At 34.5% G+C, this 17,724-nt stretch overlaps 1 protein-coding gene across 16 annotated transcripts in view; it reads left to right on the top strand.

Annotated features, from left to right (window-relative positions):
- Positions 1–17,724, top strand: part of ERC2 (ELKS/RAB6-interacting/CAST family member 2) — a 559,477-nt gene that overhangs the window by 308,092 nt on the left and 233,661 nt on the right. The window lies entirely within an intron of this gene.

Genomic DNA, 17,724 nt, shown 5'->3' with positions numbered 1-17,724 from the left:
TACCACTGTTATTTCTGAGAGTAGTTTATCTACCTTGTTTAGTGACCTTTGTAATAACCTTGTTCACGATTCATTGCCCACAAGTATTAAAAGGTTTCTCTAATATTTTAACTTAGTCTCTTTTTCTGTCATTTCAGGCAGTTATTTCTTGTCTTACCCACACTGGACATAGTAAATTGACATTTTTTTTCCTCTTCCTTTGTGATGGCCTGTATCTGAAAATTCATGTCATATTCCTTAGTTTTCTCTTCATGAAATTGATAGATCCTAATTCTTTCAATCTTACTATAGAGGTTAAGTTTTCTAGCTTTCTTATTATCCTCATTGCTTTTCTTTGTAGTCTTTCCAGTTTGTTCACATCTCTGAGTAGATAAAATTGGATTCAGGTCTACTGCTGTGATCTTGCCAGTGCCAAAGAAAGCAGAAGGATTACTACTATATATACATCTTTCCATAGTGTGTTTTTTGGAAAAACATGACACTGTTGACTTGTCACCTTAGTGTCTTGATCCTTTTCTTTAGTAGAAAAAGACAACTTCTTAATCAGTTACTTATCTTCCTGGATTTGTGGAGTTGATTAATTCTGCTGAAGTGTATGACCTCGCTTTTCTACCTATTACATATCATAATTTTTTTTTTCCAGTTCATTTCTCAGGTTTGGCAAGATGCCTTAAAGTTACATTTTTGTTTTCCATACTAATGTCATCTGCAAATTTGTAGTCTTGGTATTTGGGGTTATTAATAAAAGAATCAAATACCACATGGCACTGCAAAATCCCATTTTTTAAACATCCTCTAGTTTAACAGAAAATTGTTGGTGGCTCACTACAGTTTCCCAACTTGTTTGGCATGCATGTTATGTGACTTTCATTTGGATCATATCCTTTAGCTTGTTTATGTGAATATCTTGAGATTTGCTACCAAATACGACTGCTACTCTTACCTTTCAACAAAGCCAATTACTCTGTCATATGAAAAAATGTGATTCGTTTGACATGACTTCTTGGGAAGTCCATAGTGATTCTTCTAGGTGTTTACAAACAGTACACCTCAGAATCAAAACCAACTTATCTATAATTCTCCAGTCTTTTCTGTTATGATCAAAATTACATTTGTCATTCCCAAGAGTTTTAGTATCACAATTGTTCCCCAAGAGTTTTCAAAAGCACTTTTGTTTTCAACAGCACTGAGATTTTATCAGCCATTTTTTATTCCTAGGACAGAATTCACCATATCTATCTCATATTAAAACATCCCAGTATTTTGTTACCTGTTTTTTTTTTTTTTTTTCCCCCCCACTAACAGTGAGATTTTTCCTTTCCCCCTAGATATTTGACCAGTCCTACCCTTAGGTATAGGGTGGTATAAAAGGGCATCAGCCTTTTGGTGGTCTTGGCATAATCATTTAATAAATTTACAGATGTGTCAAAGAGAGTAAGCTTAATAGAATTAAGCCTCAATTTCATTATAGCTTTAGTAATTTTGTTTGTATGCGAATTTATTTATGACATCCTTTTAAAAGTTTGCAAATGAAAGGGATGATTCTGTCTCATCTAGTTCAAAATTCTTGGACATTAAAAGTCAGTAAGATAGTAGAGAAATCAGTTCATAATTATGGTAGTTAAAGATCGCAGTGGAGTTTGATATCTACCATCATCCAGTAACTTTAGCACAGACAGGTGGTAAAGGATGAGGGAAATATAGTAGTAGCCTCAGGCAGATACTCAGCTCATGCAGCTGTTTCATGCATTCTGGCAACATGACTCAGTTAAAATCAAATAACATTCCTTATGCCAATATTTCTTACCTGCATATGAAACCAGTTGTCTTTCATTTTGCAAAAACATGATAATTCAAAGAGCATTAAAAAATGTACCGTTTCTCACACAGAATTTATATCTTGCAGCTGCACACTAATCCATGTGAAATGGAGTAGTGTTTCACTTTATTAGCCAATCATAACTTTAAACTGTTTTTACAATTCATCGTACATTTTTTAAAGCCAGATTTAAGTCTGTATATGAAAAATAGTCTACTTGATGTATGAAACCATAGATTAGTAAATATGTATTTAAAGAAGTACTTCAGTAACAACAGAAAAAGGACATTAGGGAATTTACAGACTAAACTCGGGGTGATACACGTGGAATGTAAGTATTATGCCATCAGTACGGTTAGGACTATGTGTGAAAGGAGTATCTGAAAAATATTTTTAATTTGCTCAAATAATCTTTGATCCTGGTACATTTGACTTTCTGATACCTATGACAGTACCGCTGTCATATTTAGATTATTAGTCTATCCCCTATCCTAGCTCCTTGTTAGCTTTTTTATTTCTAAGGGCAGTTATGCACCAGATGGAAGACAGAGTGGATCTGTTGTGTCTGGGTCAGGCTGGATCTGTTCATTATTTCCCTAATTGGGATCATGGAAGAAGATGAACAATTAAATTCCTGCTTGTGACTAGATGTGCCATGTAAATATGGTAGGAGATTATCTTTGTCCTCCCAAGACACTGCTGAGAATTCAATTGCACCTCTGTACTGGGAAAGCCACATCTGGGTTCCTGTGCCCTATTTAATCCTCTTTTAGGGATTATTAGAATTAAAGAATTATTGATTCCTTGTATTAGGAGGAAAGGAGGAAAATCATCATAATGCACATACTCAGCTCTTGCTTGTCACTCACATGATCAGGTGGTGAATAGTCTATGGCATAGATCTGGGACTGAATTACATATCCAGAGAAGTGTTGCATACTTCATCTTGCCTATTTGAAAGTGTCAAGAGAATCATAAGATATCGATTGACTTTTTTCTCTAACTCAGATGAGCAATTTTTCTTAGGTCAAGATTGGGTTTTAATAGGAATAAAAAGATTAGAAAAACTTCTGTTTCCAATACTTTAAAATTTTATCTTTCACACCCATATTATTTTTAACATATTTTTGGTTGTTCTTCAGCAATCTTTTTATTCTGTACAGGCTCAGATAAACTTGTCTTGATTTGTGAAAAGGTTTTTTTGTATTCTTACAGGGTTTTGGTACTTCAGGAATTAGTCATCTCATTGTACAACAGAAGTTAGAGGTAACTGCACAGGTGACTGTCATGCTCTTCATTTACACAACGTATTTAAATATACTCAAGTTTAGGTACACCCTCACGTACTGTTTTTCTAACAAACTCTAAGTATGACTTTGAAAAGACAGCTCCTAGGAATAAAAAACTATTCAAGTTTTATGCATACTTAGTCCTTTCAAATTCGGTTTATTATACCAGATACATTTTTTAATTGATGGCAGTTATGATATTTGTCTATTTTTGCTGTCATCAAGCTGTTAAACGTATTACTATTCAGCATTTTTTTATGAATAATGCCTTTCCTATTTCAACTCTGCTTTTTAGAAGTAACTTCCTGCTATAACAATATTTTCTGGAAAAAAGTCAAGAATACTTAAATACCTTAAACACGTTTCACAAGTTAACAATTCTGCTATAATTAGTCTTCAGGCTACCTCTGGCTCCATGGATTTAAAGCTATCAGAGTTTACTGTTTTGTGAAAAATATGTTTTACTTTGTTTGGACATGCTTGTCATAAGTTTCTCAGTATATCATTATCCTATAAAACCTCCCACTGGCAGCGTCTGGAAGGAAAAAATATAGTGTAAACTATAGAGGACCTAATGGCAGCTTCCTGCCAACGTTCATTCTTGAGTCAACGACGTTTGTTTTTGGTTTTGCTTTTGTGAAAATATGTCACAATCTAGTCTTTCATATAAGTTTGCTTGTTTTATTTATCAGCCTAGTAGAGTATATATCCACATCTTCTACTTTACGCTATTTTTTCTCCTTTTCATTCCATGATATCTGTGTTTCTGGTCATACCACCAGTGAGTGTTTGCACACATAAATTATACACCTAAAACCACTCATCACTAGAAAATTTACTACTTCTAATATCTTTTTCATGAACAGTTGTGTTTATTTCTGAGTTGACTTCTCTGGTAAAGACAGCAATGCTCCTAGATTTGGTTCAGTTCTTTGTTTTTTCAAGACTCTCATTTTAGATATTACAGTGTATATGGGACCATGTGGGCTTTTAACCATAAGCCTGTGCTGGGAATATTAAAATGGTTTTAGTTTATAAATGCAGTGCTGAGTAAAAATAATAGTGGATTGCTATCTGTGTTAACAGTACTGTTTCTACCCTACTGAAGCCAAGGGCAGTACGTGAGATCAGAATATATCCTCCCGACAGAGGATATAATTGGCTTTTCTTTTTTCTTTTTGAAACCCTATTTGGAGAAGGCAGTGGGCAGGGAGGAAGGTTGCTGTCTTTCAAGATAAGGAGCTTGAATCTTCTTTCCTATGTCAATGAAACTTATATTATTTGGTTTGGGAAATCTTTTATCTTCTGGGCCTCTTTTTGGCAGCTTAACTACTAACTCAATTAAAGTAGATACTACAGATACTATCTTGGAAAAGTAGATGCTTTTTTTCTCTTTTTAAAAAAAAAAAATCTTTATACATTCTTTGTCAGTATTTTGGGTTTTTTGAGTATGAAATACTTGCTGCTATTGCAGTATTACAAGAGCATAGCCAGTTAATTGTTATTATTTTTATTATCATATGCTACTGTGCATTTATAGCAATGAGGGTTACTGTTTTGTAATGACTAATTTCCCCTCCTCCTGAGGTGGAATGTTGTATAATGTTACATGAAGTACTATGAGATACATCTCAGACTAAACTATATTCATAATGCAATACAGTAGGATACCAGTTATTCAAACTTCTATCACACTAAATTTGTCTGGGTGACTCAGGGTTTGTATCATGAGGAGCCATTGTCAGACAGGAAGACATGTAGAGTAGGGAAGTTTGGATAATGAGGATTATACTGTGAGTATTTAGGTTTTTTTGTTGACCAAATCCATTATAGGTAGAAAGGCTATATTTCTTTTTTTGTTCATTTATAGAAAGCCTCTTTACTATTACACTATCACATTAACTTACTGAACAAATGTATTTTTAAGCCATTACTTTGGGTCTTGTCATGAACAGTAGATTTTAGATAAGTGGCACCAGCACAAAAGAGACCCCAGACTGAAAAAGCCAACTTAACACAAGAGAATTGTTGACCTCTAATTTTGAATAATAATTTTATTTACTCATTGTAAATGGTGTTTCTTAAAAGTCAAAAAAAGCAAACCCCTAAGTTTTAAGTGACCAGCTCTCTTCCTGGATAATAAAATATTCAAAGCATATCTTATATGCATTTGCTTGACACTGTTGTCTGATGTTTGTGTCTTTTATCTTTGTTAGCCCAGAGAAAATGGACAGATACGATGAGTTTGTATACCGATGATTTGATTTAATTTCATTTTATTTTTTACTAGCCTTGAAACAATATTCTTCTCAGTATCCCTTATACCAACTGAGATAAAAAAAAAACCAACCTAACTTTCAATAAAAAATGCCTGCAGTTGTCTAAGATGTGTTGCCTTAAATGAATGAGAATTATTGAAATCTGCAGTCTCTGTGGAGATATTGCTTTGTAGAGGTGTTTCCTGTGGAATTCATCTTAGAGAGAGGAAGGAATTTACATGTTGTTTATGTGCATTTGTGTGTGCTCACTAAAGTGATTTTGAAGGTCTTATGTATGCACCAAGAAACTAGAGAGATTAGATATTTCGGAATGGAAATTGGTGGTCTTCCAGGCAATATTGGATCTAAAAGTGCTAAATCCTTTAATAAATAAATCTTGATTCAGCCTGGAATGTCTTGGCTTAATCTTAAAGGTGATATTATGAGGGACTTCTAGCTGTTGACTAGCCTCAAAGATAATTATCTGCACATTCCAATCTTGTTCAGCCATCAGCAGTGCCTGAGGTCTAAATGGAGCAAATGTTATTTCCGCTAGAGGTATATTATATTTAGACTATCCTCTTTCCCAAACATTTTAAAAAATACTTGCATCTGATTGGAAATACAAAGAATAAAGTAATAAAATAATTAAATAACTATGTAACCTGCTTCTTAGAGTCCTGTGTGCTTAACACAGGGGTCAGAATTTCAGCCATTGTAGGCAGTGTTCTAACTAGAACATTGTATGTTGTGAGCACACAGTTACATTTTTAGTGTTATTATTTTTGTTAGGCTGTGGATAAAAGAATAAATTTTTCTTAGCTGAATAGTTTGGAGGTGAGATCTCTTAAAACACATGAATACAAGGTTGTGGATTTTGCTCATAGTACAGATCAGATGCTCAAGAAATTTTATTTGCTGTATAATGTACTGGAGCTAATTTGAGAGATTGAATAGCCCATCTGAAATAGTATATATGTAATTTAAGCATTAAAGTGTCATGTTTCTGTATCACACACCTTGAAATTGATGGAAATGCTCTTCTGCCTTAAAAAACTGCCTACTTAGTTCATAGTACATAACTGCTTACTTAGTACATGATAAATCTAAGAATTTTTCGTTTATATCTTAAGCTTTACCTGCACAAGTAAGAAAGAAATTTGATTTGTTAAAGGACTTAATTGCTGGGAATAGCAGAGACTTCTATAATAAAGTTTGTCTCTGGGACAAAATTGTATACAAATTTGAGAAAGAAAGCAAGCATTAATTTATAACATGCTGTGTAAATATGTATGTTTGTAAATGCACTCAAATATACTTGTAATGTATCCTCACTTGTCGTTTTGTGTGTTTCTTGGATAGGGAGTCTAGATCTTAAAACATAATTCCAATGTACAACTTGATCTGGACATAGTCATCTCTATCCTCTGAAACCAAACCTGTCTTTGGATGAGAGGGATTTAAGAATAATAAAAAATATGTCCTGATGAGAATTGCTGTATAGAATGTGAACAGTGGCAAGTGTATTAGTTTGCAAGGTCAAGCAGATCTAAAATACAGTTGTCATCAAAGCCAGTATAAGCCTCCCAGCTGTAAGTTTTGTAAGTCCTGTCACTTAGCTTTTCTTCTTAATGACCACATTTTTGCCTTGAAATAGAATGAATAATATCAATTTGCAAATCTGCATGTTTTCTGTTTATACTCTCCTGCTATTTGCCTCATATAGGAGGAATCTTGGGAGACTAAGAAAAACAAACTTTTAGCTGAGGAATAAAAGGCAGCTTATGTTAAAGATTCTGTTACTACTTTTCCTTTTTTCATCTGGTGAGAAATATTATTCTCATCAAACTCTGCCTAATGTATTTTGCCTAAAAATGTATTTATAGCTGTATGAAACTTAGGCTTTTATATAAGTGCCCATTGCTTTGGTATCTACAATAGTAAAATCTTTAGTAAATTCCATAGAACAATTATTATGGTTGTCCAGTTCAGGCCAAGGCTTTATAGTACAGTTACTCTTAGTTTTGATGTTATAAACTGATTATTACTTCATCTATACAGAAACTTTCATGATACTACCCGTAAATAGAATTCTTGCATCTAATGATGCTGCCTTTCGTAAGGATTCCTGTTGTAATGTCATGTGGAGTGCAATTTAGGAAGCATGAAAGCTCTACCCCAGTTGTTGAGCATATAACCCACAAAAAAAGCTCAGCAATAAGTACTTGGTAATAGTTGGGAAATCCATTAACTTCTCTAGGGAAGATTTGTTAAAATATTTCAACAGTTGTATCTTTCGGCTGAGAAGATAAAAAGGCAAAACCATTAAGTGACTACTGAGCAGGATTTGGAACTGAAACACTCCAAGAATAATATGGAGAAATATTCCAATATGACCTAGACCAGCCAGTTGGGAAGATGAAGTGGAAGAGGGAGACTTGGTTCAGCAAGTTCTGGGAGTTTGCTAAAGAGAAAGCTTTATGATATTTATTCCATCAGAAGCCAAAAGGGATTAGAATGGACGTAGAAAATTGAACTGCAGAGAATCATAGTGGGGGAGTATTTGTGGGCAGTTACAAGAGGGAAGAAGCAACTGAATTCATAGAACAGAGAGCTAAGCACCATTTTCTATTGCCTTTTTCTATTATTTTCTTATACCTGGTAGATGCTGGGGTAATGTAAGTACTCTGGAATAGCATAGTGATATGGTGAATAGGGGTGCAAGTATCTTTTCCTACTCCCCATTTTTTAGTCCAGCGAAACAAAATCTGTCAGTAGAAATGCATTGCCAAATGCGTATTTGGATGGTACATCATTAACTGCATGAGGGGAGACAAACACAAAATCTAGGTGCTGGAACTTTGAGTTAAAATTTTTGCATTTTCATACTTGGGCCACATTCTCACAAACTGATGTCACAGAATTGAAATCTTTGTTTTCTTTGTAGATGAAGCAATAGTTTAAGTAACAGCTCTTTTTCTTCATCTGGGCATCCTTACTAAACCTTGTTTTGGTTCAGCGATAGTCAGACTGTAGTTTTTTTTGCTTGGAAAAGAGCAAGTTCTGTAATTCAGCATCTTTATTTTTTCCAACAATGTCTTTATTCATTGTTAAATGCTGCTGTATTTCACAAAGCAATGGAGATGAATTTTTCAGGACCTAACTTGGAGTAAAACCATTGTTATGAAGTCTCTTTACATCATCTTCCTTCCTTCAGATAGTGATTGAGGAAAATTCTGCAGTTTCAGGAGGACAGTATTTCTTGGCCTATCTTCCTTCCTTTATCAGTGTTCTCTCCCCTACCTGATTTTCTTTTCCTATCTCTGTAATCATAGTGAGCCATTCCTACAGAGTTTCTTTTCTGCATACGCCAAGTGTGTATAATTCTGCACGTTCTGTCTCTTTGCAATTTTGTTCTGCAGTATTGCATACTGTCTGTGCAATTATGTGTAAGGATCTTTTTAATTGCTGCATAGTTTTCTCCAGAGCTAGTGTGCCTGCCCCTTTGTGGAGGCATCGATGGGCTCTGTTAATGCCTTCTCAGCTTTTGCTAAGTGCCGGAAGCTCTCAGAGGCAACAGGCTGTTGCAACCACCCTCACATCTGGCTCCCTTTTTGCACAAGTAGTATTTCCTGAGACTGTTGTTCAGTTCAGCATCCTGCTCCTCCAGCACTGCTTCTTCCTCCCACAGGGAATTTCTCTTTAGGGTGTTGACTGAGGGAGGCACTGTAATCTGTGACTGATTTATCCAGTAAGCTTATTACTGTGTAGTAGATGTGTGGATAGTTTCATTAACAGGGAGCTAGTATTTGAGCAAGATTTCTTAGTGCCCTGAAAATTTGACATGCTGATTGTAAACTGCCTTTATGGAGGAATTCTTGCTCACAAATTCTGGGTCAATATTTTTGCTTCATCATGTGATCATTCCCAGCTTATCATGTGTTAATAATGGAGTCCATTTGTCAGACATGTTCCTTGCAGGCCTCCCCTTGCTGTCCTATGGGTCATCCTATCCTGGACAGACTCATAAGCACTTCAGTTCTGTTCCTATTGACTGGTCTCTTCCTGAAATGATCGCCCAAAGTAGTTTTTAATTATAGTTTTGTTTTGGCTTTTTTTGTATGAAAGAGTACCTTTTAAGGAACCTTTTTCCCCAAAAAAGTACCAGAAGTGTCACAAAATATATAACCTTTGTTTTCAGGGCTTAAGTGCCTGCAAAGACAGAGCTCATATTGGTAAACTTGTGTTGCTTATGTTTGTACCATGTCTGAAACATTAAATTGGTCAACTCTTTATAGTCCTGCTCCATGTGTTCTCCTGTACTTTACCTGTAGTTCTGGATAAATTTGAGTAAGGATGTAACTACCAATTGCTATGCCAAATATTAATATTTTTCTTGATAAGAACAATCTGCAAATGGCTGTGCCAGAGCTAGATCTTGGATCTTTAATTTATGGACATACCATGATATTTCTTAAGGTTATTTTCATAGCTGATATTTCATTATATGCAATAGAAATTAATTTTAGTTTTTAAGCATGTAGCATGTCCGTGCCACTGTGACTTTTGTAGGTGTGCCAAGCCTATAAAATATTGCATCAATAATTTTATAGTAAAAATGCCATAGAATTAAGTAAACAGGGTGAGATTATCTGCATTAAGAAAAGAGTGCCGATACAGCTTTGTTGGGCATTCAGTACCCACATGACTTCTATGTTAAAAGTCACAGTACTAAAGATGGCATAAAATTTCTTTCGTGCAGAAGTTATATTTTGTTACTACTTGCATGAATCTTTATTTATCTTGATGCTTATTAATATTATTTAGCTTGTGTCAAAACTAGATAGGAAACTGTATTTTCTGAGATTTCGTACATAAAACTATTCAGGTATTTTCATACAATAACATTTTCACTTTAATAAACCTTACTTGCTATTTCACTATATGTAAGCACATTGCAGTGTGTGGAGAAACTTTTATGTACATAAACTACCTGTTTGGATTAAGACTTTACACATATCATGTGAATCTCTGCTGCCTTTGGAAATATTCTAAGGGAGAAGCATTTCTAACTTTAATAATATATTTGGATTATAGATTAAAAGCAGTGGGGAAGTAGCTTTGTGCAGTGTAACCTAACAAGTGTGCTAAGAATCAACTTTTGGCAAGAAAACTCCCAATTTGCCCTCTCTCCCTGAAGTTGACCTGGTGGATGAAATAGTAGATGTGTGTATGATTCTAGGCATGCCTTCTCCAAAGATCAACATTTGTACACACTTTAGTCACCTTTTATACGCAGTGCTATTGACATTAACCAGAGAGGCCAGTCTGACAGCGCTGTACTTTAACACCAGCTAAGAGTTGCTCTGCTCTACTTGGCATGGTTTATCTAAAAAGACTCAACACTGAAATCACACAGCATAATTGTTTTCAGTCCATAAGAGTTCTCTTCCAGATACAATATCCTGTAGGACAATTGAGTGTCCTACTGAAATCAGCATATGTTCAATAGCTAATTCAATCACTTTCTTTTTTTATAATTCTGAAAACATTAGATTGAGCTCTGTAATTTTTCAGTATATTATATCTAAATCTGCTTTCATTTGCACAACTATAAAACTCCTTTAATGCTACTTTTGTAATTAGGTTTGCACAGTATCAAACAAGTGTAAGTTAGAGCAGAACTGAGGCCAGCAGCTGTTTAAAACAATCACAGACTTGCTCAAATGAAGCTCAGTGGAAAAGGAGAGAAAACTAATAAGATATGTCAATGAAATAATTAATTTTCAAACTAAATGAAAAAAAAAAGCTACTCTTTTTTTTTTTTTTTTTTTTTTTTGTTAAAATTAGAATGGTACAATTGCTCAGGTGCCTGGTCTTGTTTCCATTACAGTGATGTCTGGATGACTTTTAGAATTGAATGAGGCCAACAGTGAGTTAGGCTTTGTCAGCATGAAGTTTACCATGAATGAAAAAAATTTGTTGACTGATTCTTGCAACACTTTGAATACTGTATCTTTATTGACCTGATGTGAGGATTTTTTTTCTAATTTATATAGCATTGCGAAATCAGAATGTGATATTAATTAATCCATCATATAACTGTATTTGCTGCTAATTAAAGAGCTTTTATTTGGGGTAGAACATTCCAGCTGCATCTGTGAGGAATATTCTACAGTTTTGCCCATCCTTTTAAGTTTTGCAGGAGGTCACATTCACATTTTGACACTGGGTTGTCATACAGCATTTCCTAGTTGAAACTAATTGAGAATATGATAACTGGATGTCAGTTGTGTTTCACAAAATGAAGTGTTTAAATAGATGACAGTATTCCTGGGACTGCAGTGGAAGCATCATTTTTGTTTGCACTTGACAATAGTTTTTAATCTGTCTAGAAACATGACCCAAGAACACAGAGGTTAACGTTATTTATACCATCATTTTCATTTGATTTAACTGAAACTATATACATAGATATATTAAAACATTTTTACTGTTGCTTTTGGTTGTTGTTTTGGTTTTGCTTTTAAAACCTGTTATTATTCTATTGAAGTGATTACTACCAATGTTTTCTAAAATTATTTATGTTTTTCAGTTATAGGTGAAATCACTCTATTAACTGGAAGACCAGATAATGAATCCAAGAATTATACTGCCATGGTCCTAGTAATTTCATTGAATTACTGATGGTTAGAATACAAGGTGATTGATGTTCTAACTATCAGTATTAAGAAAGAATAATTTTAATACAGTTCTGAGAACTGTCTTGCAAAATCTTAAATTAACTTAGTAAAGACCACTACGTTAATAATCCTTTCACTTAGGATATACTTTTCTTTTAATCGATGGGAATCCACTAAATACTAAATATTTTTATATAGAGACGGATGTATGTCTCTCTGATAACATCATGTTAATATAAACTAACATGAGTGGGAGCCACCATGGATCAGCCAGCAAGGGAATACCAAGGAAACTAAAGTACCTTTTCTTCCTGACTGTGGTCCCTTAAGTCTATATGGGAAATATGTGCTGTGTCTATACTGTGTCTCTTCTTTATCTGAATAAAACTTATCTTTATGTATTATTATCATAGTGCTTAGCAAGAGAGTTAAAATATTTTAAATCCTACTTTATTACATAAAGTAATCTCAATAAGGTTTCTCATTTCAAATTCTGCAGTGTGGTGTCCAGTTTAATAATTGTGCTGTTGTATTCCTATGGAGATGTCAAGCCAAGTGTTTCTGGTAGTTTGTGTTATACAACCACTGCATTGCTGGTAGATATCATTGGGCCCTACCTGGCTAGTCTATTATGATTTAAAAAAACCCCAAAACACTCCAAGTTGAAGATGAACTATTATCCTGAAGTTTATAAATGTTCTACTTAATTTTCTGTCAAAGTCTTCACTTACGATGTTTATTTTAAAGCTTATATACATTCTAGAGTACGATTACTTTTTTCCTCTCTGACAATATCCGAAAATGTGAGAGACAACATGTCTCTAATTTCTTTGTTTGGAAAGGTTCAGGAGCATCAGCCTCCATAACTATACTGGTTTTGTTAGAACTGTTTCCTGGGTTTAAAAGATATGATGGAAGAAGTCAGACGTGAGGAATTTGACTATGGATGACAAATGGGATGGGAAGAGAGTGGAGGGGAGGGTGGCAAAGAGTTTATTTCCATGTCTTGCAAAGCTCAGTGTGACACTTTGCTACGTCCATTTGCTTTTGTGAAAAACACCTTTCTAATGAAACTGTGTAGGCAGTTGTACACTGGAGAAATTTCCATTAGGAACAGAAAGAAATAGGGTATTTACAAACCATATTGCAGGACAGTGTTGGCAATTTTAAGAGCAGTAGATACACATGATTTGTGTTGGACATCCTGTATGTGTGTAATTGAATTAGTCATGAGATAGAGTGGTTCTCTGCATGGCCGGCAGCCGCTGGTACAGGATCCTGGGATGCCTGGCACTCATCCTTCAGTATGCAAAGCATAGGCAATCCATTAGTGTAAAAAGCTGAAGTCTCCAGCCTGTGCGTCAGAAGAGCTGGTAAGTGGATATTTGTACGTACAAATCCAGGTTTTTATCTGTTTTCCCTCATCTGTGTGAATGTGATACCTATGTCCTTTTAGTCCAGTGACAAAATAAATTTGTAGGAAAGCCACAAAGAGAAACTTTTAAGGATTATAGTCTTTCCTTTTTTGGAATCTCATGCTTAATCATGGAAAAAAAAACCCAAATATAGTTTTTATTGAATTAATCTTCACAGAACTGGAGATAACTGAAATTTATATAGTGTGTAACTTGGCAAAAAAAAAGGGGAAAACCCCCCCACATTTCTTTAGCAAATGGAAAAAAAGAAAGCACCTTTGAAAACAATTGGATGGATTTTTACACTGACTGACTTATAAAAATGCAGCTCTCAAAATCCTTTACTGGATGAATGTAATAGTTTGTTAAGCCTTTTCTTCTTTTTTTTTTTTTTTTTTCTTTTTCTTTTTTATTATCTATAACTGTAATATTCTTGTATTAAAGAAAAATGAAGAATCTGTAACTGAATAGTAGGATTATTTTATTTTACTTTGTAAAATTAATAAATGATCTGTGTGTACTAGCATAAGTTTAGGTTTTAAATTAAAGTAGGTATGGAGTTTTTGTATAGCTACTGATACTTGAAAAAGTCAGTGAGGGAAATCCAGTACTCTTGTGTTTTTCACCAATATCATTGCTAAAATGATGTGCTAACCCTTTGAAGATAGTAATACTACTAATACTAACCTTGATTTCTGGAAAGTTGCCAGCTTTTCATCATCTTGCAGAAATGTATTATACTTGAATTGAGAAAACATGAAATTGTCCCTCCCCCTCCTTCTTCCCACAAACTGGAACAGTATTATGTTAGCATGAGTTGTGCTGAGCCAAATCCAATCTGGAATTAAGAATGCTCCAGGGCATTTTTAATAAACTGTCATTCATTTGAACTCTAACCTTCTTTAATTTGCAGAATCTGGTAACGTGAACGTATACTTCAGTTACATTAATTTATTTTTCTTTTCTTATCTTGGTGTGAAACACTGCTGATAGGACTTAAAAATGTGAAGCTGCAGAAGAAGTAGAAAGTGTTCATTTAAAAAAGACTCAAAACTAAGGAAGAATCATAATAATTTACTTTGCTGGTTTACTGCCTTTCTGAAATGTAAACTTAATTCTAGTACTGATTTTAATAAAATCCTTGAAGTGCTGTGGTCAGTTAAGCTTTCTGGAAGTGTGAAAAATAATAATGGCTTTTATTAGAAAATGCAAAGGATAAAATGAGGTCGTCGTCTTGCAAAGGGGAGGAAACCCCAGTTAATAATGTGTTCAGGGCGTGGAGTACTTACTAGGAAAGAACTTTGTATTCAGTGAGGTTCTTACAGTAAACTCTTTCAAAACATAAATTATTATTCTTTAGCTGATATCTAAAATTGCGAAATCTGTGAATAGAAGCAGTTAGACTAAGAGATGTAGTGGGGAAAGTATGAGCAGGCTTTCAGGCACTAACTGTCTTGTGAGGCTGGGTCAGGAGCTGCCCCTCAGCAGCCGGGGGGGAGTTGGGAACTGTTAACTTGAGCCTTCCCGAGAAGTGCCGCTGCAAGGCTGGGGTGCTGCGAGAGCCGGCCAGCAACGGCCGCATCTCTTGCACTGGGGCACTGCTGCCCTAGCTTCAGCACGTGAAGGCATTTCAAATGCTGCTTGGATTTTAGAATGTGTTACTGACCAACAACAATTACTTTGAGAGACTTTTCTGTATTTCTGTGTAAATAATGGTCTTAAGGATGCATATGTGATAATTAAGGTAGAATAGGTGCTTCAGTTTGGGAGGAAAATGTCTGGGTGAGATACTACAGGTAACAAATACGGTCATGAATACAAACTTTTTCTCGATCTTTTGTACAATGATAAGAAAAGTATGTAAATGTGTTACTTGGACATTACTGAACTGACACTTTAATATCACTCAGATCAATATCTGAAGGGCGGAAAAGCTAAAAAGAAAGTGGAAGGCAGGACCATACCAGTGCTTTGGACAGGAAAGGAAAGAACTTCTGGACACACATTATTCTCTTGATGAAGTGCCCCTAAATGCAGCAGAAGTATTTACCATAGGTCAGAAAGCTAAAATTTGTCATTAGTAGTACTGGATTTATTTCCATTTCTTACAACATTAACCCTTAATTTTTTCACCTGTCATTTTAATTCCAATAAGAATTTGGTTTATGTTTTACAATGCTTTTTTCCCCCCTAGATCTAGATAATACTGCCTTCAGTATTTAAAGCTAATTTTATGTTGTAATATATTTGCTATAGCTATATAATAAACATGGTAAGATGATTGTGTGTGCAACTTCAGCATTCACACATTTACATTTGATAGTAGTTCGTTAAAAAAGAAACCCATCAGTTTCTTATGTACATGCCAGCCAGTTGAATTCTGCTGTAAGTGTTGGTGGGACAGTTAACTAGGAAAATATGCAACTCTGAACTTGGGTCATATTCAAAAGTGAAGGAAGAACTAGCTGGCAAATATTGTGTTGAAAGTGTTAATGAAAACATAACTTTCAAGTCTACATGTGTTAATGATTTGTGGTTTGAAAAAAGATTTCATATTTAAATTTTTAAAGGTTTTTTCCCTCTCTTTTTAACTTTGATCTCTTTTGTCTGGTAATATAAGAGTATGTTATTAATATACATTAACAAATCCACAGCTTTGTTTTCCACAAGTCATTAATTCCCTTAAATGTTTTAAAATTGTAACTGATGTGATATATCAGAACTTAGGTGAGCATTCAGACAGTCAACAGGTTGAGTACTAAATTCAGCTGAAACTGTAGGAAAAGAACTGCAATGATACTAAAGATATAGAAGTGCTGCTATTCTGCCTTTCTGTGTTCTCGTCTGCCAAACAAATCTGCAAGTGTGGAGTGACTTGGTGTTTAAAGATACTGTCTCAAAGCAAGATTCTGTATGAAAGAATGATTTCACAGTCTTGAATCCTTACTACTGTTTCCAATGATGTATGTTGCCTGGAATTAACTAACAGGCCAGAGGCTCAGCAGAAACTATACAATTTTTTAAAACCACAAGGATGAGCCTAAGAAATAACCCAAGAAAACAAGTAGAAGTATCATATTATGTTTAGCAGTGGAGGCTTGTCCTTGTTCAAGACAGCATGGGTTTGTCTTCTTGTACTAAAACAGAAAATTAAGTATCTGGTGTTATATGAGAAATTGAGTATATTTTTAAAGAAATATGATGTCTGTCTCCTTCTGTTTTTGTTTTGTTTTGTTTTCTCCTCTGAAATCTAAGTGCAAATCCAGCTTTTTAATTTTTTATTTCCCTCGAGTATATTTTCTCTTTGCTGCTTCTACTATGAAAGTTCACTAGATAGTCACTTTACAAAGATATCTACAGCCTTCATTTTTCTTCATGGTTTGTTTTAGTAGAATTTTGCACCTGCACAGACTCTACTGCACAATTTGCATTCCTTGCTGTTTTATTTGTATTGGAATATAGTTTTATTTTCTGAGTGGAAGGTTGAACATCAGTAGTTTTAAATTCTATTGGTGATTCTGATTCTGCATTCATGAAATATAACTTCTTACACACTGAAGGGTATCAGACGTGTTCTAGTATTCCACTGATCTTATTAGAATGTTTATAAAGATGCAGATGCAGCTGGTGTAGAAGGGGTAATTAATCATCGTATCATTTTCAAACACGATGTGAGTCTTCATTATGATTTGATGAAGACTGTATTATTAATTTTGCTTTATTGAACCTGTTAAATAGGAGGGAACATGTGCTCAAATTGAAACAAAAATATGTGGCTTATAAACACTGATTGCATGTTAGTAGGATTTAGATAACAACAAACAACAGTTAAGCATGAACTTGGGAGAAAACATTTTCTCTGTAGCCACACTGATTATATGACCACAGTGGAATATTGTCACACTTTGCAATACACCAGCAAAGTGAACACTTTTCAATGACTTGCATAACATGAACAACCGAAATATATCCTATCTCCCATTTCATTTTATTTAGATTTTCTTCCTGAAGTGTTCGCTAATTTATAAAATGTTAATATTTATACAAAGGAGGTGAGAAAGAAAATACAGGAAATAGGACATTCATTATTTAAATAATTATATCTCATAAAAACAAATTAAATTTGTTGCTTACTTGCAGCTCTTAATGTAAACTGTATAATTTGAATAGGGGGAAATAATACTGGTGTCCTTGTTGCCAGAGGATTTGTGGTCCTCTGGTTCTGTGAAGATAATGATTCACCCCACAAGTAAATTTTCT

Source organism: Tyto alba, unplaced genomic scaffold (assembly GCF_018691265.1).
Source record: "Tyto alba isolate M040663 unplaced genomic scaffold, T.alba_DEE_v4.0 Super-Scaffold_3, whole genome shotgun sequence".
Lineage (NCBI taxonomy): Eukaryota > Metazoa > Chordata > Aves > Strigiformes > Tytonidae > Tyto > Tyto alba.
Note: the sequence above shows the minus strand (reverse complement) of the source record. Positions and strands in the feature narration are given on the sequence as shown.